We start from the raw sequence: 27,927 nt of genomic DNA on the forward strand, positions 1-27,927 counted from the left end.
ACAAATTAATGGAGCATTTAGTTAGTAGCCATGTTGTTTTCTGAGAATACAGAATGACTCGATGTGAGATGTTCTTCTGGAACACACAACACATACGTATTCAGTAGCACTTCTTTCAGTCAAGAAAAGCACTAAAGGGAGAGAAATCTATTCATCTTTGGGACAATTTATTTTTTCTTTTCTCCCAGCCACCGGAGTAGTAGTATGATTCACCTTTTAACTAGAAATGCTCAGGGGTAATAGCAGTAGTTCTTCTAGCACGAAACATGAATCCTTATTGTTCATTTCCATTTGGGGAAACTTAGCTTAATTCCCCCCCCCCCCCCGGTGAAATACCTATTCTTCAAGTCAGAACATAATATGAACTGAGACATACTACTCTTTTAGGCAATCAGCATCAGTATTGTGGAATTAAAATGTTCAGAGGGAAGTGGTTTTATATTTGGGGTGGCCAGATGCAAAGGGGACAGAGCTCCCATGCTTTCAAGTTGCACAGAAGAGGGAATTTTGGCAAATTCCACTTTTCTCACCTCTGTGTGGCGAACTGCACTTGCCAAAATTCCCTCTTTGATCCACTTCACAACACTGATTTTATGCTCCGGAATTCCTTTCAACTCGAGAGCACAGTGTAGGACTTATAAATCATTGGCCATTATCCGATGCTTTCACTGAAGCCTCTGGCAGTTTTCAGTGACATATTCTAAAGCTATTATTATTGGCTATTCATGTTGCCATGACATATGCTAGACAGGCTACACCAACACGAGTATATTTAAAGGTTCAAACAAAAGATGCATTCCAACTAGCCAGGAGAGTAGATACAGGGCTGATACTGACTGCAGTTTACAGGATGGCAGAACTGCCATCTTATCACCACCTAGCCATGTGTGGTGGATTGCCTGATAGCCCAATTTTAACAGCCTGAGGCAGAGAGCAAAAACACAGGGTTCACTGAAGCTCTGGTGGGTCACTAGACAACACATAGCCTGCAGTATGCAAATTCAGACAATTAGACTAATTTTGGGTCACATGGTGCAGACATTTATACCTGTGGAAAGAACTAAATGCTACCACAGATTATGGTTGTCATTTTTAAAAAAATTGGCCGTGTTCCTGTAATGCAGAGAACATAGGAGATAAAGTTCCCCCCCCCATAGAGTTGGAGATAAAATAGGAGGGGAGGGGAGGAAGGGGGTAAGTTTCACCTGTTGTTATATCCTAAACTTCCAAGAAGCAAATTTGGCTGCATCTTGTAGGGGCAGAAACCCCTCAAAACCAATTCCGGTAGCAACCACTTCCCCTACCTAGCACATGGGTGGAGCACGTGAAATAACCCAGATTAACATTGTTGCTCAGACCAAACCTTGGTTTATCTTCTGTGACAGTGTTGTTTATTCTTCCAAATTATCTTTAAAATGTGCATGCGTGAAGATACACTCTAATCAGCTCCGTAGCCTTGAACATTTCTTTGGCATGGGTAGTATTTTTCAGTCATAAACATAATCTTACTTGGTGAAATGTGCAAAACTATAACATGACAGCAAGGCAAGGTATTGTATAAAGGATGTGGAAATTATATAATACTATGCTCATCAAGGCAGAAGGAAGGAAATAACAACTAGAGGTATAAATAGAGCAACATCTGGGGCCTCAATGAGGTTGCAAACCTCATGTTCATCACTTCATACTGCAGGTGGGGATGATATGATACATTTTTTAAACAGTCATCCACAGAAAACTAGGGAACAAATCCTATCTACTTCAAAACTGATCCACTCAAAGCACAAAAATGTAAAAGTAACTACTACTTAATAACGTGTGTCATTAATAAGTAGTGCTTCTAGTTTATCAGATGTTGTCAGTAAAACCATTTATGTCTGGTTCCCACACAAACCCTTTGATGACCATCTTATTGGATTCCAAGAAGTGAATAACCAATGGAATAGAATTACCCCCACCCCCATTAACTCACTATTCAAAGAATTCCCTTCTCACATCAAGAGATATATTTCTTGTATGCCAAACCTGAGAAATTAGGATAGTCTGGAAACTTTCAGTCCTTGGCTGCATTGGATTCTTCTAAATAAGTTCACTATTTACAATTCCTGCCCTTATTCATTTATTATTGCATTTATATCCCCCATGCAAGGAACCCAACATAATCCTCTTCCTCCCCACAACAACAACCCTGTGAGGAGGGTTGGGTTGAGAGTCTGTGGCTGGCCCAAAGTCACCCAGTGGGTTTCCATGACAGAGTGGGGACTAGAACCCGGATCTCCAGACTCCCAGTCCAATATTCTAGCCACTTCACAAGCACTGAACCTTTTCACAACATACAGATAAACATAATCACCTGCATAACTATCAGCAAATCGGGCCTTGCAAAGCTCAGCTACAGCTGAGGCTGGTTGGAAATTTGGTAAACCGAATTTGAGGCGGCTGCGTTTGTATTCACTACCGCCCTCTTTTGGTGATGATCTGAGCTGCTAAACTGCGCTGCAAACTCTTCTGAAAATTAAGAGAGTTCCCTCGGGGCAAAGTGCAACAGCGAGCGTTTAGCAGCAGCTTTCCCCATCCAACCACCCCGCCGCCCCCCCGGAATGGAAAGCAGCTACTGCACTAGTAGCCCTTGCAGGGGTAATTTTACTTTGAATGTATAAATATTAGGTCCCTCCCCTGTCGCCTATTTATAGGTATGTTTTGAATGCAGAGACAGGGGGCAGAAAGGAAAAATGTTATACACCTGTCTTCATACAAAGGCCTGCAAGTCTGAAGGACCCCGATCCTGCGTCCTTACTTCACCCACTGAACTCCGTCGGACTTACTTTCGTGTAAACATGGCTACGATCCGATTGTACATTTGCTGGATCGGGGATGTAAAGCGTGAAATCCAAAGGATATTTATTTTTTTGTGGAAAACTCTTCAGTCTCCAAAGAAGCGATTAGTTAGTTTCTAGCCCATCTTCGGAGCTTGTTGCAGATGCAAATCGTGTCTTCGGCCAGCAGGAGGAAGGAAGAGGAAGTGAGAGCAGAGACAGCAATAGCGGCGGCGGCGAGGCGAGGCTGCGTGTGTGTTCCGAGTCTGAGCATGGGATAGAGCGCGCGGGAGCGAGAGTCAGAAAGCCAGACACCAAAACAAGCCGCGGCAAAAGGCGAACTTCAATGGTGGTGGTGGCGGCGGAGGCGCTCGCGCGGCGACAGGAACTGTGCTGGGTGCTGTAGTCCCTGCGACAGGGCAGCCAACTTCATTCTCCACCCGCCGCTGCACTTTGTGGAACTGATTCTCACTGGCCGGGGCTGGCGTTTTCCAAACGAAAAAGGTATTTAGTTTCCGATTACTGGAAGGAGGAGGAGTGTGTGTGTGTGTGTCTGTGTGATCTATATGTTTTTATCTGGGCAGAGGAGGAGAGAGATCGTGGGTCGCCCTTAGAGGAAGCGATAGAGCAGTTGATTTATTTCAAGATTTTTCTGGAGGGGCGTTTGCACTGCCATCCCAGGAATGGGTCCCGCTGAGTTCAACCGGGCTCACTCCGGAGTGCAGGGGGTGCGACGCTGCGCCGGTGTTGTTGTAACGGCAATGAGTCTACCTGCCTGCGCTGGCGGGGCTCTCGCTGCTCAAAAAAGGCGTGCGTGGGAAATGCGGAGCGAGGCGATGGCAGATGGACCTCCCTCCCCCCGTGGTGGGGGTGGGGGGAAAGGGAGGCGTTAATTGCGCTAATGAGGCGGCGGTGGGGGCTTCGAGGAGGGGGCAGGCGGGACGGACACCCCGAGGGGGTTGAAGGCTGGCGGCAACAGGGAACGCCCCAAAGGGCGCTTCGCCAGGGGTGTCCCCGTGTGGCGAGGCGAACGGGGGTGCTGCAGAGATGCCTGAACGTTGCCGGAAGATTTGGGGTGAGTGTGCTCGTCTGTGGTGGCTCAGTACAGGTGACCCCTCCCTCCCCCGGGTTGTCCTTCTCGCAACAAATGTTCGTGTTTGGCTGTGAGGAAGTCTGAGGGGAGCGAGGGTTGCCCCTGAGTGCGCTCCCAGCTGGCGAGAGAAGCGGAGTTTTCTCCCTGGGTGGGGAGCTGGAGGCGTAAGCAGCAGCAAAAATAAAAAATAAAATAAAGGGGGTGTTTTCAGTGCCAGGAGACTGGACAGTGCCTGTCGTTAAGCGCCGTGGGCTTGCGGGTGGAGAGCTAGAAAGGAGGAAATTGCTGCAGTTTGCCATTGAGGAAGAGGAAACGCTAACCCTCGTGGCTTGTGAGGGGCGGCTGAGGCTCGCCAGCCGCTGCCCTAGTTTGCGAGTGTGAGGTCGCGGGGGGGGGGGGGAGGAAGACGATGCGCGCCTCTCCCGAGCTTCCCGCCTTCTTCTCGCTGCCCTACATAGCGGCCTCTGGGCTCAGCCGGTGCTGCAAGCACGGCTCCGTCTGTCACCCACCCACCCACCGGGAGGAGAAAGCGCCACCTCTCTGTAGCTTTACTCGGACGCCTCTGGATTCTCAGCCAATGGCCACAGGTTCCTCCAAAGGCGACAGAGGCTCGGATTCAACACCTGACTCCCGGCACGTGTGAAACCATACCCTTCCTTCCCGTCCCACTTAAAAAAAAAAAAAAGTCTGAAAAAGACTCGAGAAGCGAGGGTTGACAATGAGCAAATTGCCAAAATAAGAGGAAGGGGACAGGGCGGAAGTGACATTAGGAAGTACCCCTTCTTCCTTCCCGGGCCCCAAAGGAGGAACATCTTATAAAGCAGAAGATGCATATAAAGAGAGATTCCCCGCAGCATTTTTGGTGCCTGAGGCAGAAAATCTCAATTTATATGAAAATCGTCCAGATAGTAGGATGCATTTTGGAAGAAACTGAGTCTCTGACCCATTTGTTGCCCCCACGATATGGCACGTGAGGTGAGCCAAGGTTGCAATCTTGTACCCACTGAATGCGACGGGGCTTACTTCTGAGTAGACGTGTCTAGGATTGATTGCACCAGAAGGATCACACACAGATTCCTCTGTATAATTCAGAAGCTCCACCACCTTTGGCCATCTGAAGGTCTTGTGCTCACTCAAAAGATTCCACTCTTTCTGCTTTGATGCCCTGTATGCTTGGAACAGTCATCAGGAATATCCTTGTGATGCCACCCTTTTACTTCTTTCAAATCCCTCCTCAAAACCCACTGTTTCCATGAAGTCTTTGGCACAGTCCCCTGATTCTCACCCAATTCTTTCCCCTTCCTCTACATCAAATTTTGACAGCAAAGTGATAATGATGATGGTGATGTAATTCAGTATGTTCATGTGTCTGAGAGCAATATGCTGTACGGATCTACAAGTGAATAAAGCTGTGTCACGATGGAGTAAGTTACATTTCTCTTTCAAACGCATCATTTAACTCAGTGTAATTTAATTCTTCTACAACTAGTTAGGCACTGCATAGAACTGAAGAGTGACGTATTGAAATTGGGCATGAATAGACAGGTGCGGAGTACTAGCAGAACTTCATTGGTAGGAGTGACAAAGACCTCCACTGCTGCAAAGGGAGTTTATAATAGTCTTTTGGCAATCCTAGTCTTTATAAATTATAGGGTTACCACAGCTAGTTTGGATCCTATTTTTGCACATGTTCAGAAATTCTGCTTTGTACATTTATCAGGGAAGTTTAAAGGGAGAAGGGAAATAAAACTTTGATGTAACTCTTGGAGCAAGAAACAGGAGTCAAAATCTTATCAAGACCCTAATTTCAAGTAACTGCTCACAACTATACTTCCACTTATTTAGAAGCAGCGATGAAAAATGGCTCTAACTTGAGTATCATTGGCTACAAACCCACCTGTGCCCTTGACAGAGAGCTACAGTCAATCCTGGTTCCTAACAAGTATGCCTGTACAATATGCCTGTTTGTAAATACAGTATTAGTTGCATTCATGCTTTATATTCTTTAGGTGTGCATTTAAAACATCAAATATATGCACTTGAAATACATAATGGGCAGGGGCCAGACAAAGTTAAGCACTTTTCAGTCTGATTGATTTAACTGAGAGAGATTTAAGCATGTGCTTAACTCTTCCATTTAAATTAGTGAGGCTTAGGCAGAATAATGCCTAGTATGTACATCAGCCCACACTGACAGTGTGTGCACTTTGGCTCTTCATTCACTACTGTAGTTCCTTTTTCTTTATTTTTTTCTTTCTACAGTATTGGAAAAGATAGTATCTACTAAACCCCCTTGAGTTTCTCTGCTGTCCCTTTTCTTTTCTTCAGTTATAATTCCAATGACTGTTAAAGTTTTCATTTATGTGTTTTTGTAACCAGCTTGTCCAGAATGTTCTTTGTTGGAGAATGACCTGTTCTTCTATAATTCAAAAGAATATTGTAGACAGATTTACACATTATTTAATATTGAATTGCATGAGATAGCAATTGCTGAGTCTAGCTGTGTAAATTAGCACAAAATCATGCTGGTGTCAGAACATCTAATATCCAATAAGTATCTTTCTAGTTGTGCTATATGTGCACATGTAATCTTAGCAGATAGTTGTAATCTGTACTAATAATTTGCCCTGTTTATGTTTATTAATATTGTCTCCTTCCTTAGCATATGACTTTCAGTTGCTACTAATTAGTTATTTAGTAGTAACTAATTAGGGTAGCAAGATCTTTGAATCATCTATGAGGTGGTGCAAGTACACATGCTATCTAGTGACATAATATTCATCATCAAACAGAACAAAGCCCAATATTAATTATATGTGCATAAACTCCAGTCTTTTCAGAGAAGTCACAAAATATTTGTTGCTTCAGTTACACACTATGTTCTGCATGAAAATGTGTGCATAGTCGGGGTTTTTTGGGTTTTTTTACAAGATGTGTAGAGTGGTCCACAAAAACTAAATATTTCATTTTAATGTGTTTCATTTTACTATTATGCATATCTGTGATCGGCAAATCTCTTTACTCCAAGAGTCTTCTATTAAAGTCAATAGAATTGGCCTGGAGCAAGTGTGGTGTGCACTGTAGCCTGTGATGCACACATAACTTCTAGTGGTGCATATAATATGCATGCCTTGTAGTGAAGGGTGCATTTCCCTTTTCTACCTTAGATAGATAGTCTGCTGCTTATTCTCCTGTGTGTTTGCTGCCAGGACATGGAAACAACTAGACCGTTAGTTTCTGGCTGAAACAATAGTGCATGTAATAACACTTCCTCACAGTGCTGTCTTTCTGTGGCAAACTACTGAGCAAATGTATGCGCGTATGGTGCAGCTCCACCCTTCCTTCCGTCCTTTGTGTAACTGAAATTGCTTGGATTGTGAAGTTTGATCTCATGTGGGATTTCTTGTTTTTACTGTGAGGCTTAAGCTATTGAGAATTGCTTAGGATGTGATCTCATGCTTTCCAGACTGTCAATCAAATGCAGTATACTTTTGCCCTCCTGTCCTTGATAAGACTGGCTGTTGGGGATACTTGCCCAGAATATGTTTTGTTGGAGAATGACCTGTTCTGCTATAATTCAAAACTAAGGGATGTTATATTGTTGTATTGCTTTGAAAACCAGGATGGCCTTTTTGTTCTGTGGGCCTTTGAAGTTTTTGAATAAGAAAAACTGCTAAAATAAAGGAACATCTGGAAACCCTGCTGCCTTCCAGCTTTGGGTAATTAAGACCATTCCACCGAGCCCTTCTAAAATATCCTTTCACTAATAGGCTGTACATGTTGCTATTCCTTTGATAAGACCCTTAGAGCAGGCTACCCATCTCTACTCAAAACTGTTTCACATTTTGAACCAAATGTGTGCTTGAGGTTTTTTCTTTAGATATATAGCCTACCCTATTCAAAAGAGCCCAAGGTAAATAACAGCAATTGAACAAAACAGGATGGATGTTTCCTGGCCTCTAAAGTACTTGCAGTCTATAAATGTCATTATATATTAATGAAGTTATTGGACATCGTAGAGAGAGACATGTGCTTTGTTGCATAGATACATCTATTCCAGGCTCAGCATGCTGCATGTTATTAGTGCAAAGTTTTTGTGGCAATGCTGTGGGTTAAAACATATGAACCCATCTTAAACCAAGTCAGATCACTGATACAAGTAGGCCAATATTTTCTACGCTGGTAAGACCTGGAACCCACTTTTAGCCCAGGCATGTGTTTGGACTCACTTTATTAATTTTTGAATATACATTTATTTAATGGTCTGTAATCCAGTAAGTGGGTCTTGATCTACCAGTTCTAGTCCAATGGTGCTGTTCCCCACCCTAAGAACTTGGTAGAGATATTACTCAGTCCTGCAAACTGAGATCCTTTAATTGCGGATGTTGAGATTTAATGTAGGAACTTATGTGTGCACTGAAGTATGGACTCCCTTTTGCTGCAGAGACTTTTATGACTTGCCTGACTTTGTAACTGTGCTCTGTGAAAGGTTTTGCATTCAACCAATTCTATACCAAGCTGTTGAAATAATTATTCTTAAAGGTAATACACACACACACACACACACACACACACACAAATAAGCAATTCTGGGAGTGGTCCCTGCCTGGATAGGAGATTGCCTGGGTAACCCACATAAGGGCCAAACCATACATTACTTTAATAGAGTGGGGCGTTATTGGAGTGGGGTGACTTAAACCATTCCTTCCCTAGCTGTGGTCATTACGGGGAGTACATTACACCTTCCTCTAGTGGCTATGAGGCTTAAAGAAACAGTTCTCATTGGCAGCCAAAGAAAGAGTGTTCAAACATACAGCCACTTATTGCAGCCTGAAATGACACATTCCAGGAAAAAGCATTATGACTTGATTCTGCTATATATCTTGCCTCTAATAAGTGTCTCTTGTATTTGATTGAGAACAATAAGTGTTAAGGGCAGGAAGCTGGATGATTGCTCTTCCCACCCTACTCAAAGCATCTTGGGTTGCAATCCTATGCATGTTCAGACAGAAAAAAGTCCTACTGTTGGCTGGGGGATGCTGAGAATTGCAGGAGTTGAGGTGTTCTTTTGGTCTAAACATGCCTGCCCTTAACTAATCTCTCTGCAAATTTCCACTTTGGTTGAATGTTTTGTTCCTTGCCCTCCATATGTAATCCTACATCTCTTATGTTTGTTACTGGAATCCCTTCATCTTTCACCTTTTGTGAGCATTTATTATTTGAGGTTAGAGATTGACTAGCAAATTGGTCCTAAGTGCTTAAATGGGCATTTTTGTTTTTCTTCAGGACTTAAGTTTTTTTTTTACCCAAAGATGAAATTGTTGCTGGTATAAGTTAGTGGGTATACTGCTAAATCCTTTGTTGCCTTGTAGCAGGTAGCCAAAAAGCTTGCATTCACCTTGGGGGAGCATATACTAGTTCGTACTTAGAATGGGCAATGAGAGAACAAAATTTTTCAATGTTCTGTATTTTTCTGTTCTCAGGAATCACATCTAGAGGACACTTTTTAAATCTTTTGGCCTATTTTAATCTTTGATACATTTTTGTGACCATTTAATTTAATCATATAATTCAATTTAAAAATTAACCTAATTTAGTATCTAACCATCTCAAAAGCGCCAAAACACATCCCTCTAAATTAGAATAGATTTAGAATTATGTGGCTGTAAGAACTTTCCTCTGTTCTGAATCTGCTTTTTTTTTTAGATTAGGACTAACTTGTAGCAAAAGAGAAACATGCTAAGAGTGCCTGTTAAACTAATGATTGATTTCCTTTTTATTTTGTTCTTCCGTCTCTCCCCCATCCCCTTCATGTTAACTGAGTAGCTAAGTGATAAATTTTTAGGAGTTAGTATATTGGTGGGAATTACATACTATGTGCAATATAATCCTATGTGTTTCATAGCATGAGGTAGCCAGCTATATTCATATGATATTACAAATGTGTTTTAAAGACAAGCCAATTTATTGCAACAGTTGTAACTCTATCCTCTAGTTAGGGATGTAGTAGTACTACGGTGTTTCTTCTCTCTCTCTCTCTCTCTCTCTGTGTGTGTATGAAACCTGTTTAAAGTGTTACAAGATACACCTATGATTTATTGATATGTTGGCATCTTTAAGGCTGAATTACCTTGCTTTTGAATAGGAAACAGGAAAAGTGTCGGGGAAGCAGTTTCCAGACGTTTTACTCTGTGGTTCAAGGAATAAAATTTACTTTGGACCCTTTGTCATTTGGCACACCAGTTCCCTGCCCTCCCACTTTTGAACAACTATGAGTAGTATCCAATGAACTCAGTATGGCATACCACTGAGTAGACTTGTATCCCCATAAAGAGAACTCTTTTGTCTAGTTTGTGATTTCCTTTAAAGTTACCTATAATTTTTATATCGCTCTGGGACCAGCGGCAGGCAGTAAATAGATCATTGTTTTGAATCCCAGTTTAGCTACAAAGCTTTATTTATAAAATGCTATCAAATGATTAATATTGAATATCTTTAAAAGTGAGGGGAAGTTAGTGCTGCACACGGACCACTTGTCTTACACAAGGTCCTGTCACAGTGATCACCCCCTGCCCCATAGAAGTAAATGACTCGGAGTAAAATCTATAGGAAAAGTTTATAGGTCCACAATCAGGAGAAGGCAGAATCTGTCTCCTGTACCAAGCACTGGTTATGGATTACAACCCTTTACCTTCATCCTCTGAAGAGAAATAATTTCCATTAACTTCTGCAGAAGAAAGTAAATAAAGCTTGATGGGCAGTTAACAAGTATAATATAAGTAGTTCATGTGAGCAGAAATGTGTAGGATGCTGTGTTCTAGCTATTACATTGTGCTCAGTTACATTTTACCTCTCAGCTACATTGAGTAGGAGTCTTCTGTGTACTATAGTGATTGTAAGGAATGGACTTGAAAACTATCATTTCTGTTTTGAATGAATAGTATGTAATTTAACTGCTGCATCAAAAATGTATTTAAAGTGCTGCACCAAAAAGAGGGGCAAGCCTGTGTCCAAAGGCTTATAATCTAGATACTGGCATAAGAGGGAAGAAGGGAATATTAGGATATGCAAAGTAAATTAAGACTGCATGTTGTATTAAACATGTAAACCACCATGAATGGAAAGGAAATGTGGGTTCGAAATATTTTGTAAATAAATATACATGTTTATGGAAGGTTGTTTTTTTCTTTTCAAAAAGCAATAGACACATAGGAAAATAAGCGGGAAAATTGTAAAAAGCAATATGCTCTCTTGATAGACACACAATTCTTGATAGTAATTTAGTGCACAGATATGCTTTGATGACAAATATATTCTCGAATAAAACACATGCTTTTAGTATAGCCCGTATTAGAGAGAATAGTTGATTTTTTGTACCTACTTCTCTCTTGAGTGAACAGATACAACGTGAGTTGGAAGGTATGTTGTTCTGAGTCCTCTTGCATGTATCCGATGTATTCTAATTGCATCCTTCCTCTCTGTTATCTAGAATGTACTAGTCATATCACACATCCATTCTCATAGCAACAGCCATGGTTTCAGAGCTCAACTAGTGAAACACTTCATTCGAAAGGACTAGTACTGAATCAAAATGATGGGTTTTAGGTTTTGGTGTTCTTATATAAATTAGTTCTTTAGCTCATTCCTCAAAACCTCAAATACTTTAGCCTCATTGTTTTGGAAATGGAATCTAGTATGCCAAATGGCAAAATCACTGCTTAAAAGCCAGTATATTTGCAGTTTATTTTTTCACCAGACCTTTTGGTGTCTTGTCAAATGGTTCTTTGTAGTAGAGTGTGTTCCCTTTGCCAAGCTTCTCACCCCCCATCCCCAGGCCACATTTTCTAAATCTGGTGCTATATCAGGTGTTACCTCTACCCCCCTTTCCAAATGTGTTCTAACGAGCAAAACATATTTAGGAAGTTTTAATACACATTGTAAACCTGCAGGCAGAGCTGCAGTGCTTACACCTGTAGTTATGGTTGCCCAATGCTTCCTGTTGCACTGGGCTCAACTTTCAGTTACTTAGAATTGTGTCAAACTCTAACCGCTTGGACTGATGGGAGGAGTAAAAGAAGGAAGTCAAGACAGCAGTAAATTGGGGGATGGGAGTTTGGAGCACATGAGGGCTGTCAGGTTGCAGGACCTGGAATGGAGTTTTACAGGAAGAGGTTTGCAGGAGCTGTGGCAAACACATGAGCAAAAGCATTGCCCGCTGATACCAGATCATATTGATTTTCAGGATTCAAACACAGAAGAGAGGACAGACAGATGCAGTCCTAATGTTTCAGATTTCAGTGCATGAGCAGAGATATTTTAGGAATGTGGTCCTTGGGATATTTGGCATACTCTAAACTAGATGACCTCCAAGGTCCATTCCAATACTAACATTCTCTGAGAATATTTATTTATTTTTTATTTATTTAGTGCATTTTTATACTGCCCAATAGCCGAAGCTCCCTGGGCGGTTCACAAAAACTAAAACCATTCAAAGTATAAAACAAACAGTATAAAAACATGATATAAAATACACGTTAAAAAGTGATTAAAAACATACCACACATGATTAAAACATCTTTAAAACATCCTTAAAACATTCTAAAATTTCACTGGATAGGCCTGCTAGAATAGATCAGTCTTTATTGCTTTTTTAAACTCTAAAAGACTGTCAAGTTGATGAATCTCCTCCGGCAGGCCATTCCACAAGCTGGGGGCATAAGAAAAGGTCCTCTGGGTAACAGTTGTTAATCTAGTTTTTGCTAGCTGAAGTAGATTCTTCCCAGAGGACCTGAGTGTGTGGGGCGGATTGTATGGGAGAAGGCGATCCCACAGGTAGCCTGGACCCAAACCATGTAGGGTTTTAAAGGTAATAACCAACACTTTGTACTTTGCCCAGAAGCTAATCGGCACCCAGTGAGGAAAATTTAAAACTCGTGTTTTCATTATTATGCTTCACAAAATGTAAAGCAAGTATCATCAACAAAATATGGCGTGGTCATCATTTTCATGAACTCAAGGGATTTGTTCTTTTGATAGGCTTACAAATTAAGTCATTCAGTGTTTAGAAGAGTCTTCACTAATATGGTGCTGTGCAGATGATTTGTACTTCAACTCCCATCAGTCCCAGCTATCATGGCCAAAGATAATAAATACTGAGTGTTGTAGCCCTGAACATTTGGAAGTTACCAGTCTGGGAAAGGCTACTGTATTGTCTTCCTTATGTTGCTATGTAGATTGTGAGCCTTTATAGATAGGGCTCTGGCTTCTTATTCTTTATAAAGTGCTATGAACATGGAAGGCAGGAAATCAGTCCAACGTAGGTGGTGATGAACCACTTCCAGACAGAGTTCTCCTAATGCTACCTATTAGCAGACATTGTGCAGCAGTTCAGTCTTTTTCCCCTTAACAGTTTGTCTGCAGTAAGAAAAAAGGAGGCAGGAAAACATGGGAGGGTTACAAGTGGAAACTGTGGCTATCCGGACCCCTTGTAAAATTCTGCGAATGAGGCACTGGTGCTCTAGAAGAATCATCTGGAATCATCCTAGTTCTGAAATTTTGGGAAGGGATTTTGATGTGGAGAAGGGATTGTGTGTTCTTGAACCTGGCTTCCAATTTGTTAATCATGGTTAAGCTGGAGCTGGTGATCTGCCTTCATTCTTGACCCTTTATGTACTGCATTTTCAGTTTAGGCTTGGCCACCTATCTCCATGGGTCTAATTAAAATTATGTTGAAAATGAATTAATGTTGTTCAACAAGCAGATTTTTAGACTATTTGCTACAGAAGTAACAATATTATGTAGGAATACAGAGTTCTTTTCTTATTGCTGAAATGTTTGCATAATACATGATGCTTTTCAGTAGGCTTGACAAAAACACTAATTATCTCTTTGATGCTGACAGTGGCTTTTGTTGTATTCCTATCTGAAGGCATGCAGAATTATGCTGTGAATGAAACATGAGAAATTCCAAGTCCTGGCCTGCAGCATTGGTTTCATCAGTAGTAGTTGCGGGAGGAATGCTGCCGTCTCTAGGTCTGGATCTTGCACAGCAGCACGCTTAAATGTATTGGAGGAGGAGCAGTAACTTATTGCTGATTTAGAACCAGTAGATTTCTAATACAACCTTTGGTCAAATTAATTCTGAGTTGTTTTGTGTGTTGTCTGAAGAAATACAGAAGATTGATAGTTCTGTCACATGATATAAATGGAAGTTCCAGAAGTCACCCTTTAATATTTTCATAGAATCATAGAATAGTAGAGTTGGAACGGGCCTATAAGGCCATCGAGTCCAACCCCCTGCTCAATGCAGGAATCCATGTTAAAGCATACCTGACAGATGGTTGTCCAGCTGCCTCTTGAATGCCTCTAGTGTGGGAGAGCCCATAGCCTCCCTAGTTAATTGGTTCCATTGTCGTATTGCTCTTACAATCAGGAAGTTTTTCCTGATGTCCAGACGGAATCTTGCTTCCTATAACTTGAGCCTACTATTCTGTGTTCTACACTCTGGTCCTAAACATCAGAATTGCTCTTAAAGGGCAAAAAGATTTCATTTTGTTAGTCGAAGCCGTGTGTTGTTGAGCTAGAGCAAACATACCAAGTGTCGAGCAAATGTAAGCCTGGGACTTAGCTCTGCATTTTATTGGGCTCTAGGAGAAGGGAGTAACATGTTGTATAAATAGGAATGGAGCTCTGCAAAGCAACCACATGCAGACATGGTGCTAAAGAGTTCACGGTTACATTGGCATAATGCCCCATCCTGGCTGCAGTGCAGATAGATCAAAGGCTGAGTGCCTAGCATGGTGCAGATGTATCAGGCCTAGCACAGAGTTTTTTCAAACAGAAAACAGAAAAAACTTTGGGTCCTCGCAGTGCAGCTTGCAGCATTCTTTCTTCTCCATTCTACCAAAATGATTGAGCCACCTTCAGGGCCAGGAGGCCAATGCACTTCATAAAGCTGCCTCAGCACTCTCTATCCTGTATAACGAGGCCAGGATGTCTCAGCACCAGCTTTTTTTTGCTGTCTCCTTTAAACCATCAGTAGTGGTGTCAATCTGTGCAGTGAATGGAGTGCAATGCATTTGAGTGGTGTGTTTGCAGCCAAGGGGATGGAGTGGGTGATGGTGGTCTTGTGGATGACAGGCATATTTAAGCTAGCAGGCTTGGAAGACAAGCAGTTGCATATGGGAGGGGGATTCGATGGTGGGATTGCTGAGAAGTGAAGTGGCTTAGGTAGGGGCTGATATTTGTGGGGGAGTAGTATGAATGCTGAAGCCAGATTCCGGCTGGACATCAGGAAAAACTTCCTGACTGTTGGAGCAGTATGATAATGGAATCAATCACTTAGGGATGTGATGGCCTCTCCCACACTAGAGGCAATCAAGATACAGCTGGACAGACATCTGTCAGGGATGCTTTAACATGGATTCCTGCATTGAGCAAGGGATTAGACTTGATGGCATTATAGGGCCCCTTCCAACTCTACTATTCTACCATTCTATGACATTTTCAGAGGCAAGAAGCAGGCGGTTGGTGCATTGGGTTTGGATGGCAAGGGGTATATATTTTCAATACATTAACCACTGGTCTTACCTCGACTCTGCTCTCCTCCACCTCACCTGCTCCTATCAAACTAATGGTGTCTCAGGCAAAAATCTCAGCTAAGTTTTGTGGGAAAGCACAGTAAGAAAGTAAAGGGCAGAATGTAATTTGTTTTCATAGTGATTGGAGGCATGTAGTAATGCAGGGGCACATAGCCACTGAGCAGGGGTAGGCAACACCTGGGCTCCATGCCCCCCTTCCCAATGGCCTTGATTATGGCCTCTGCTGTTTTCAAACCAAATAAGGCCCTTTTGCGTTTGATGCTGGATTTCAATTACAAAACGACCAGACCTGAACACTCTAAAACAGGTACGGATAGCCTCTTCTGGTCTGGGGGTCAGATTGCCAAGCCAGCAGGCCAGATGATATCAAGGGTGTGTGGCTCTGCACCAAAGCTCCTCTCCCCTACTGCGACATAGGCCTCATCTACACCAAGCAGGATATTACACTATGAAACAGGTATGAAAGCAATATATAAAAGGCAGGAGCCACACTACTGCTTTATAGTGGTATTGAAGTGCACTGATAACTGTTGGGGCCCATATACCGCTTTCATGCTGCTATATCTTGCTTGGTTTGGCCTCCTTCCTTTTATATACTGCTTTCATAGTGCAATATCTGGCTTGGTGTAGATGAGGCCATAATCTGACCATACCCCACTCAAATTTCTTCCCTCTATGCAGAGAGGCACGGAGCTCTGTGCCTTTCTCTACCTGGAAAAAAGCACTTGACCTCCTTCCCATGTCACTCATGTCCTAATAGGGGCAGCATAAGAAGGGACTCAACAAGTGCTTTCATGACTGGGTCTTACAAGTGCTTGCCAAGTTGGTTTGCAGCACCACCCCAGGGGAATTTCCATATTATTTCTGTTTTCTGATTGGAGACAATGAAGGGATTCCCTTTTGTGTTGCTCACCCTCACATTTGATTCCTCTCCCCTGATTCCTCTCCATGCTGCCAAATCAGAGATGGGGCTTGGGGACAGGACAGGGCCCACAGAGGAAACCCAACACTCATTGTGCCAGACAGGGAACTTCTGCAGGCCAGATTAGGGCTATGGGCTGGACGTTCCCCGCCTCTGCTCTTACGATTCATACAGATGCTAGGTATGATGAAAATGTTTAATCAATTGTGAATATGAAGGGCAGAGATGAAATTCTGTTTTATAAATCATTGTACCCTAATTTTAAATAATGGTGTGTGTAGGACGTGAGAGCCCTTTTATGCCTGTGAGAAAGAAATGGGGTTAATATGCTCTTTCGCACTTCATTTTATATTGCTTTACTTGGAAAATGATTACAGAGGTTGCTGATGAATAGAGATAATGGAAATTTCTGTATGCAGTCTGCAGTTTTTTTTAGCATCAAGGTCTATAAAATACCAGGAGCTCTGTAATAACTGACTAAGCATCTCTATTAACTATCAGTTTAAGCCTTTATAACTCATTAAAACATTAAAATTCATTCCAAACATACTGGATTGCAGTAAATAAATTTTAACTAATGCTTGTAAGTACTTCTTTCACATCCCAATTCTTTTGTTCTCATCCTCAAATATGTGAGCTTTGGGGGAAGAATGTTATAAGTGGCATTGTAGCTTGCCCTTGTGACTTGAGGCTGGTGTGTTATGCCGAAACATTTCACATTTAAAATCTGTTCATAATTTTTTACATTTTAAAAAATGGATGTGCTAATGTTGGCTGGATGATTTTTGGAGTGTTGTGTCGTGCACATCACATTGCCTAAGTATCAGTTTATTTGAAAGTATGTCAGTTATCCGTTCTTTACTTACTTCTGGCCTGGACTACTGCGTTGTTCTCTGTGTGGGGTTGCGGTTGAAAATAGTCCAAAATGCAGTGGCCAGACTTTCATCATTTGCTTGCAGATTGAGATATATTACTCCATTCTCAAATCAGCTGCACTGGTTACCTGTTTGTTTCCAGGCTCTCTCTAAAGTTTTGCTGTTGACATTTAAAGCCCTAAATAGTCTGGGGCTGGGTTATCTTAAGAACTGCTTGCTCTCATATGGACTTGTCCAGGCTTTGAGATCACATGGGATGACAATGCAAGTTGTTTGAAGACTGAGTACAAGGATCTGGGTCTTTTCAGTGGTGGCATCACAGATCTGGGACACCCAACTGAACTACATCAGGCATCTGTTAATAGAAATTGAAAACATAACACTTTGAACAAGTTTTAAATGTTTAACTGTACAATCCTATACATGTCTACTTAGAAGTAAGTCCTATTGAGTTCAGTGGAACTTAATCACAAGTTAGGGGGTATAAGATTGTAAGCTCTATTCTATTACAATTTAATCTGTCTGATTTTTTTAGTCTTTATTGTAGTTTTGTGTGTATTTTTTATTTATGTTCTATTGTAATCCAGTCTGAGTATGCATATAGATGAGTGGATATCAGTATAATAATAATAATAAACTAACACCTCAGTTCAGAAATCACACCAAACTGTAGTTTGTGTCATCCGTCATTTCAAACCTAAATCGGAGATTGAGCTTTCAAACAGACCATGATTTAAAACTTTGTTTTTCTTTTGCACTTGCTGAGCACTTTTGCTTCTTTGTGCAATTGATCTCTAGAGGCAGAGAATCAGCCATAATTATGGCTTATTAATTCAGACATTGCGCTTAACCACAGCACGAAACCTTGGTTTGCTAATAGTGATAGATAATAATAATATCTAACCGTAATTTCTGATTTCCAGTTTGTCGATTCAGACATCACACAAACTATAGTTAAGTTTCGTTGGCATGATCTGAAGTCTGAACTGAGTCTATGTTTAATTATGTAGGCTTTCAGTGGAGTTTTGATACGTAATGCATGAGCTGCTGTTTATATACTGATTAGAGAGCAGGAACTTTGAGCTGGGAAGTCCCCTGTTTGAAATCTTGGCAACCATTAATTTGGTAGTTGGCCTTACAAGCCATCATTTTCTCAGCTATGGCTGTTTATCTCTAACATGGCAGTTATGGTGGACTGCTTTATAGGATTGTTGTAAGGATTACTGAGATGCAGAATGAAAGCATGACAAAACTGGTGTGTATAGTCTTTCAGACCAACTTAAAACTAATTAGGCATTCAATCATTCATTCTTACCCTATGGGCCAAATATTGGGCTCTGAAAATAAGGAGTTATAACCCCTTCTAAGTTATAATGTTAAACTATCAATCAAAATCAAACATAAAATAATGTGAGTCTGAGCACAGAAAACAAATAAAAATATTTACTAGGCATTTATTTGGTATCATCTGTGTGCAGTTTGCATTTATTGTCTCATATCTGCATATAGTGACTAAAAAAATAAAAGCACCATTCAGTGTAGAACAATAGTAGGCCCAACGAATGGTCTGGGGCATTTGAGGCATCAGCATCGCTGAAGCTGACACAGATGTGGGTTTGATCAGTTCCTTGGATGCAAGGCTATTTGGAACCTCATGCAGGGCCGGTGCTACCATAGAGGCCCCTCAGGTGGCCGCCTAGAGCGCCAAGCTAAGAGGGGTGCCGGGCGCAGCGCAGCACTCACGCGCGTTGGCTGTGAGCTGGCCCGAGGATTCAGCTGGGCCTGGGCAGGTGAGATGGTGCCCCGTGCCCGTCCAGCCGAAGCAAAGCCAGGGACGCTGGGATGGGTGGGGGGCAGCTCCACGTTCGGGCTTCCAGGTGGAAGTCCGAACGTGGAGCCCCCCACCCCACCCCAGCATCCCTGGCTTCGCTTTGGCTGGATGGGCGCGAGGCGCCATCTCGCCCGCTGAAGCAAAGCCAGGGATGCTGGGGTGGGGGGCGGGCGGCTCCACGTTTGGATTTCTGGAACGTGAATGGGGTGCAGGGGGTCTTTGAGTGAATGCATGTGTTCATTTGTGTGTTTGTTTGGAGTGAGCGATGCTGAGTGTGTGTGTGTGCACACATGTGTGTGAGTTGGGGATGATTTGGAGGTGATATTCCCATTAAATAATGCATTTTAGACCCATAGACGTTCCTTTCCAATTTGTTTGCTATAATTGGCATGACATATTTCTTGCACTTTAAAATAAAATTAGCAGTTTCAAGTTTTGTGCTTCTTATTTTTTCCAGGAAACATATGTTCTTAAAAATCAAAGTTGGCATTTTGGTGGTGGTGGGGGGTGAAAGTAGCTCACCTTGCCTAGGGCGCAAAATAGTCTGGCACCGGCCCTGACCTCATGTAAAAGCAGGATATAACAAATATTTGTTCCTTTTAAAAAATCGGTAATCACTAAAACTGCAATTCTATATGTACTTGCCTGAAAGTAAGTCCAGCTGAAGATCTAAATTGTGAGCCTAGTGAGAATTGTGATGAATTTATTGTGGCGAGGGAATCTAGATCAGTCCTTCAGGGTTTGCACCTTTTCCTTCTATTTATTTATTATAATCATAGAGGTTCTGGTTCTGGTTGCTGTTTAATCAATAAGCAAAACTAGCACATGTTATTTCAAAGGTTTCCCTCTATTTTAGTACTCTGTCTATATTTGTAAAATTGCTACACATAATTTCAAATTCTTAGTTTTTGTACTTTACTGATCCTGCACATAAGTTACACTTTCAAATGTTTGTATACTGGTATCTTTTTTTTATTATTTATTACATTTTTGTGCCATAGCTGAAGCTGTCTGTGCGGTTCACAAAAATGAAAACATCAAAGTACAGCGTTAAACAATATAAAATCTAAAACATTACAATATAAAAGTACTGCCGGAATAAAACCTAGCAGGAGTCCAGAGATTTAAAATATGGATTTAAAACAGCAAAGCTAAAAGGCCAGAACGATAAAGTGATGGGGAAAATAAAAAGATCTTTATCTGGCGCCGAAAGGTATACAAGGGAATGAGCTCTAGGGAGCTCATTCCACTGCCACTTTAAATAATTTTGCACCTGCACTCTCCTCCCCCCTGCTCCCCCCCTTTATCCACTGGGAAAGTACTAGGTGGTTGAGCTCCCTTTCTTTCTGTTGTGATGTCCAGGGCTGGTTTCACACGAACAGCAGATAAGATGCTAAAGTGTTCCTGGTGGACTAGCCCATTAAAAAAGAACTCCTGCATATATCAAACTAGCATATTGGAGAGAAGGCTAATCTAGAACTCTACTTCCTTCTATCTAATCTACAATCTGCAGGTTTTTTTGTTTAAAGACTGATGTAGTATTCAATTATGCAATGCCCAGCTGCAATCGGAAGTAGCTCAGTCCAGGAACTGATGGACCACCTCATATGGTTTTGTAAACTAGGATGAACTTAAGTGCAATTATTATATTATTGTATTTCGAAAACTATTGCCAAACAGTAGGAAGTGTGGCGTTACACCCCGCAAGTCAGTTCCCTAATGTATGTCTGTAGATGTTTGTAAGTCTGTGGTTTTTAGAATGTTGGCCTGAGTGGGTGGAGTTAGAATGTCTTGGGAGGAGGAGGAGTGATATATAAGGGAATGACTGAGGGGATTGAGGGAGACTTTTAAGTACTCTTAGAGTCTTTAGCCTTAAGTGCTTTAGCTCTCTGTGTGTAGAGTACTTGGGTTCTGGAGAATTTGAGGTTCAGTGTAGAGAGTGGTGTCTTTGGAGTGTGGTGTGCACATAGTTGATGTATATTAAACAATACTGATAATAAAGAAAGCTCAAGAGTGATTGTGTGAGAGAAAGGAAAGAGCGTATGTGAATGGGTGAAAGGATTGAATGAAAGGTTTCAAAAAGGTTTTTAAATGTTTTATTTTGAAACAAAGCTTGTGAACTTTTAAAATAATTTTTAATTATTTTGTTTTAACTACCACAAAAATCCCACATGTCTGTTTGGCATATATTATCTGAAGTTTATACATTTAGCACCCACTCTGACAATAATTCACCTCAGCACATACAACTCATAGTGTATTATTTTATATATTGAAATCCTTCTCCATTTAACCCCTTCCTCCACATAGTTTGGAGGAAGGTGGTTTTTATCCTTCACCTCAGGCGTATCAAGTGGTGGTGCTTGGCTTGAGCATGGAATAGCCACGGCCAGGCCTGGTTTCAGAGCCTGTGTCATGGCAGGAAGTGTTACCTGGGGCCTGTTACAGGTAAAATTTGGTACCATGAGAAATACTGGTGTTGCCTCTAGCCAGTTCGTTCTGTTGGTAAGACCCTGGTTGTGTTTTTCACAGGTAAAAAAAATATGTGAACCCACATGTGGGATAATTAGATATACTGTTTTAGAACTAGGCCCTTGCCAATATGGCCAATAGTCAGGGATTATGAAAGTTGTTGTCCAAAACTTCTGAAAGGCACCAGGTTGCCTATCCTTGTAGTTAGCTGACTTTAAGAAATCTAATGATTTATTTATTACTTTTATATCCCATCTTCTTTTCCTTCAAGGAGGCATACATAATCCTCTTCCTCCTCTCCATTTTATCCTCACAACAACAACCCTGTGAGGTAGGTTTGGCTGAGAGTCTGTGACTGGCCCACCATCACCCAGTGGGTTTCCATGGCAAGTGGGGACTAGAACCCGGATCTCCCGACTCTCAACCCAACACTCTAGCCACTATACCACACTGACTCAGTGTGATTGATGGGCTTCTCATGCAATCAACTTCCTATTGAAGTCAATAGCAAACTTTTCTTGTTTGGCCTAAATAGCGTTGTAGTGCTAACCTATTTCAGTCCCTTCATCTACTATTACATCTGTTCTTTAAAAAACACAAACATTGTCCTTTGCTCTGGAGAACACATCTCCAGATGAACTTCTGTCCCTTTTTATTTTTGTGAATCACAGGAACTTGTGATCTAGTATTGGAGGGCAAACCAGTAGTAAATACTCTTGAAACTATAAAAGCCCCAAGCTGACAATCGTCTAGCTTTCAGGGAGACTTCTTTTGCTGCATGTTTTTAGAGAGACTGCTTCTGTTGTTGCTTGACATAAGAAGCCCCTGCTGTGTTAACAGTCTTCAGCAGGACCAGCTGCCAATCAACTCTGCGCTGTAACTGTGCATTTTACTAGCTTTTGTGCAGATGTGGATTTGCAAGAAAAGGGAGGCTTCCAAACCCTGGTTTGAAATCGTAAAGTAAAATGAAAAGATGGTTGTGGAAAGGATTCAAACCTTGTCCTAACAGTTCTTCCAAAAATAAATTGCCATTGCTTGGTCAGAGTAAACAGAATGTTGTTCTTACTCCTGATCAACTAACAATGACTATCATCAGAAAGGAGGGATTAATCTTATCAGTGGCACACTGTCTTTGAAAATTCCTTATTTGGTTGTGGGCATGTGCCTTTGCACTGTCTGGGCCTAGTGCAAAAAGGGATACTACCTGTCTGTCCATCACCACCAGGAAGATTATGCCCCCAACAGTGTTTGCCCCTTCAGAAATTGGGGGCAATAAGTGGGCTTAAAGATAGGAAGATAACTTATTTATACTAGCTCTATTCAGGTGGCTTTTGTTAATCTCACTGAGGAGAGAGTGGGTCTGTACCTGCCAGCCCTGTCCTTGTGGCCCCACCTTCTTCCTGTACACATATTGGCTGGCCTGCTTATAGCAAGTAGGTTCTCTCTCCTTGATGTGGAACCCTGGTCATGAAGGCTCCATCTGCAGATGTTCCTTCATTCAATATCTGGCCAGTGGGGGTGGGGCAGAGGCCATAGCCCTGCTCTCCCTTCCCCCCTCCATGTGATTGTTAATTGCTTCAGGGGAACGCCCAAATAGGGATACTGAATCAGGCCATTTGTCATACCTGACTCTGACATAAGCTGGGATGACCCTGTTCTGACAGAGCATATAGGCACTGTGGGGCTCCTTTGCTTTAGTGAAATCCCAGGCACCCCTGGCATCCATGAAGAAGGTACATCAGGCCCTTCAGAAGTAGGCACTGAGGAACACCCCAATGAGATCCCTGATGACTGTTCCTTGCTCATGGTGTCAAAGGAGAAGACCTAGAGTCCATCCTGCCCTCAACTGTGTTGGCTCCAGAAGGTGGACCCTCAGGCTGCCATATGGAGGTGAAGCATATGCCTCAATACCTGTAGCAACTGGGTTCCTCATGAGTAAAAGCCTACTCAGGAGTAAAGTTCTTACTCATGAAGAAGACTCCTGCCAAAGTGCTGAGTTTTGGATGGGGTTCTGGGAGCTCTGGCTTTATATGCTTTCAATTGGAGATTGCTAGCTACTGGAACAACACATTTTTATTAGCTCCAGTGACTTGAACTGTAGCTTCATGACTGATCCTTTGTGGTACTGACCTTTGGACACCTTCTACATTCTGTGCTTTGGACTTTGTTTGTGTTGGACTGCTTGCCTGTTTTGACCTTGGCCATACCTCAGATCCCTCTGTTGGATTTCACTTTCTTGACTGGTAATACTGTGCTCTTGACCTTTGTTTATCTGCTGCCCTCTTGTTGAATTGATTCAACTGTACTTGACCTTCTGTCTATCTGCTGACTTGTTACTGGATTTGCCCCATAGTTTGGCTCCAGGGCTGAGCCTGACTTAGCCATAACAGGACACCATTACTCAATTTAGTCTGTATTGTCTGTTCCAGGGGTAGGCAATATGGTGTACTCCAAATGTCTTGGACTACAGTTCTCTTCAATCCCAGCCAGCCTTGTCAAGGAATGCTTAAGTAATAACAGGAGTTGTAGTCTAAAGCATCTGGAGATCACCAGGTTGTCTGCTTCTGATAGTTATCCTCCAACGCCTCAGGCTGTTGTCTTCCTATTCTTCAGCCTAAGATCTTTCAGCTGGAGGTTTCAAGGGACTGATCATGGGACCTATGTATGTACTGAGCTGTGGTCTCTCCCCAGTGTGGAGCTACTACGTGGATGGAGGGCATCTCTAGGTTCATGTCCCCCCACTTCCCATCGATATGTCCCCTTTTATTGTCTCCTCAAATCATTCATAGATATGGTTGTCTTTGAAGCAAGAGGTTTTATAGAAGGTTAGGTGGTTCCAGGAAGGACTAGCTCCCCCTGCCAGCATCCTTGGCACAGTCTGAGAGAGTTGCTTGGGAGTTCCACTTCCACAAAAAACAAGGCTATGGATGCACACAGGACATAGATCTACACAGCATCCTAACTCAGTTGTTGTTTATTCGTTCAGTCGTTTCCGACTCTTCGTGACTTCATGGACCAGCCCACGCCAGAGCTTTCTGTCGGCCGTTGCCACCCCTAGCTCCCCCAAGGTCAAGTCTGTCACCTCCAGAATATCATCCACCCATCTTGCCCTTGGTCGGCCCCTCTTCCTTTTGCCTTCCACTTTCCCTTGCATCAGCCTCTTCTCCAGGGTATCCTGTCTTCTCATTATGTGGCCAAAGTACTTCAGTTTTGCCTTTAATACCATTCCCTCAAGTGAGCAGTCTGGCTTTATTTCCTGGAGTATGGACTGGTTTGATCTTCTTGCAGTCCAAGACACTCTCAGAATTTTCCTCCAACACCACAGTTCAAAAGCATCTATCTTCCTTCGCTCAGCTTTCCTTATGGTTCAGCTCTCGCAGCCATAGGTTACTACGGGGAATACCATTGCTTTAACTATGCGGACCTTTGTTGTCAGTGTGGTGTCTCTGCTCTTAACTATTTTATCAAGATTTGTCAGTAGCAGCCTCCAAATTTAAGGGTCACCTCTTGCTTTCAGGTGTGGATTTTAAAGGTCCACCCCATGGCAGGATCATCATTTAAACCCTGCATTCTCTCCTTCTCAGGGCTCTTGTGCTTTCTCTAATGCAACCTTCCCGAACCTGCTGCCCTTCAGGTATGTTTGATTTAAACACCCAGCATCCTCCAGCCAGCAAATAATTGTAGTACAACACATGTGGAGGGCATCAGGTGGAGAAGGCTGCTTTGCTGCATATTAAATGCATATACATTTCCCCCCCAAATAGGGCCATTGCATATATGCATGCATACCTACATGTATTTATCTATTATGCTTCCTCCAAAGGGCTTAATGGCTCAGTGAAAGCATCACAATGTATCTTTTGTTCTACATGTATTGGCATCATCTTCAGTGGTTTAAAAATGGTTGTAGTTGACATTAGAAGAGGCTGGGAGCTCTAGTGAGAAAGCAAGGGTTGATGTGGGTTGTGGATTAGGAGGGCACTTGGAATGTCAGGTGGCATCATGAAATACTTTGGTTCGGATGCTTACACATGGGCAGGTACATTAACAGGAGTTGTCTAGCCTGAGTGGCAGCCTTTAGCACAACAGTCTGATCATAAGCTACTACTTATGTTGGGCAGATAAAAGTTCTCAAGTTTCTTCAAGTGCAGGATATCCACATGGCCAAGAGTGGGCAAGTGCTTGTGTATCTTGAGACCCATCTTCCTGCCGTAAGGAGCATGCACTATAGCAGGAGTGGGCAACACGTGGGCCACAGGTCGCATGCTGCCCCTGCAGCAAAAAGTGGTTTTCTGTGGCATTTCAATGGCAGACTGCTATGGAAAGGTCAAAAGGTCAAATTTAGCTTGAGAACAAGCTACATTTTACCTTTTTACTGCTCCATAGTGATTTGCTGCTGATTTTACTGCCACTGAATTTGTCAGCACAGCAATAGCAGCAGGAGTGCGTCCTGTGTGTGTAAGTGGTGGATTGGGGTGGCAAAGGTGGCCCCCAGACCCGTTGAAGTTGTCCACCCTTGCACTATAGTTTTCTTTCCCATGCATTTCCCCTACATTTCTTTTCAAGCTTCATAGGGAAGCTTTACAGCTTAAAAATGGCTTTTCGTCATCTGATGAACACACTGTTGCAGCCTGTCTTTGTTAATGCATCCCTCTTGGAGTTGTCATAAATCCTGAGTAATTAGATTCATTTGTAGCTCAAACAGTATATTTTACTTTCACGTAGCACCGTTCGTGCTTAAAGGTCACGAAAAGGCTTTTGCGCATTAGTGAGCAGAGGAGGATGCCAATTCAGCGGGCTTTATTGTCCCTGCAATAGCTCTTTTACATCCAGGCATGCTCTAAACCTGTTACACTGGAATTACTATTTCTGCTAAAAATAATGGAAAGAGGTATGCTTGGCCAGAGTATCAGGTTTTAACATTTTCCCCCAACCTCTGTCTTTAACAGGAGCAGAATAGCCTCTTGCTGAATCGTTCTATGTGAGGAATAAACTCTTCAAAAGTATGGCAACTCCTTATTAATTGTATGCATGGGTGTAATTCTAGACGCCTCTGCTGATCACAAAGAGCGAAGAGTATTTCTGGGGCTGCTTATAGGAAGCTGTCATGCTGAATTGTTGTGTAAGAAGTGCTTTGTTTCCATTGGTGTGTGGGGCATCCCTTTGTTCCTTTAACTTAGAATGCCACTAATCATACAGCACGTGTGGATCTGAGTTGAAATAATTTCTTGGCCAGCCAGGAAAATGGATACTTTTTGTTCTGTACTTTTAAGTTGATAATGAATGAATGCAACAAATTAAAACTTGTGTGAAGTTGAAGGAAAACAATAGCTAAACTTCAGGGTTTCTTTTAAAAAAAAAAAAAAGAGCTGGGGAGAGTCCTGTCTATTAAATCCATCTGTGCTAGCATTGTGTTTAAACATGCCAGCGTGGCAAGTGTCCGTTTTTAGCTTGAATGGTTTTACAGGTGAATGCATTTAGGTTTGTCAAGTGTTGGGGTTATCGAAGGGAGCAAAAATACAGTCAAAAGTCATGCCAGGCCAAATGTCTGCATGTTTCCATATGGAACGTTTCTTTTCTCCCCCATACCCCCAGGGAAATTAAAGCAACGTCCTAGTTTAATTTAGTTTATTATACTTCCAGAGCCACTGTGTCCAAACTTGGCTGAGGTACTTGGCTCGATCAAAATGCTGGGTTTTTGTTTTTTAGTTTTGGAGGACTAAAGTTAATGTTTTATAGCAGACATGTGTAACATCAGCTCAAGTAGCCCCTTCTTCGTTGCAAAGAGTGATTAAAGGGGTGTGCTTTGCAGTGGAAAGGGGTGGAAGAAAAGGAATGCATTACTTTTCTTTTCCTTCATCTCCTCCCACCCCCGGGAAGTCTTCCCTGCCTCCCTGGGAGTAGTTCCTGGTGTTCCCTTTCTTCTATGTTCAGTGTTCCAGACCAGTGTTTACATCATAAACAGTGTTCTAGAACCCTGTGGGAGAAAACCAGATCTGGGCAAGGAAGTTCAGGGGGACTTGCCAATGAGACCACATTATGCCAGTACTTCTCCAGCTACACTGGCTGCCGGTTCAGGTCTAGGCTCGATTCAAAGTGCTAGTATTAACATTAAAAGTCCTAAACGGCTTGGGGCCAGGTTATCTGAAAGATTGCCTCCTCCCATATGTACCTGCCCAGATCCTAAGATCATCTTCAGGGTTCCTTATCTGTGAACCCTAGGCAAAGGAAGTGAGGCAGGTGGCTACCAGGAGGAGGGCCTTTTCTGCTGTGGTACCCCGGCTGTGTAATGAGCTCCTTAGAGAGGTTCGCTTGGCA

General features: G+C 42.4%; 1 protein-coding gene across 1 annotated transcript in view; it reads left to right on the forward strand.

Annotated features, from left to right (window-relative positions):
- The first annotated feature begins 3,067 nt into the window (after positions 1-3,067).
- ELMO1 (engulfment and cell motility 1) overlaps positions 3,068-27,927 on the forward strand; it is a 361,047-nt gene continuing 336,187 nt past the window's right edge. Inside the window, exon 1 of the mRNA XM_063129690.1 lies at positions 3,068-3,320. The gene's annotated coding sequence lies outside the window, so the exon portion shown is untranslated. The remainder of the gene's footprint in view (positions 3,321-27,927) is intronic.

This window comes from Elgaria multicarinata, chromosome 1 (assembly GCF_023053635.1).
Source record: "Elgaria multicarinata webbii isolate HBS135686 ecotype San Diego chromosome 1, rElgMul1.1.pri, whole genome shotgun sequence".
Classification (NCBI taxonomy): domain Eukaryota; kingdom Metazoa; phylum Chordata; class Lepidosauria; order Squamata; family Anguidae; genus Elgaria; species Elgaria multicarinata.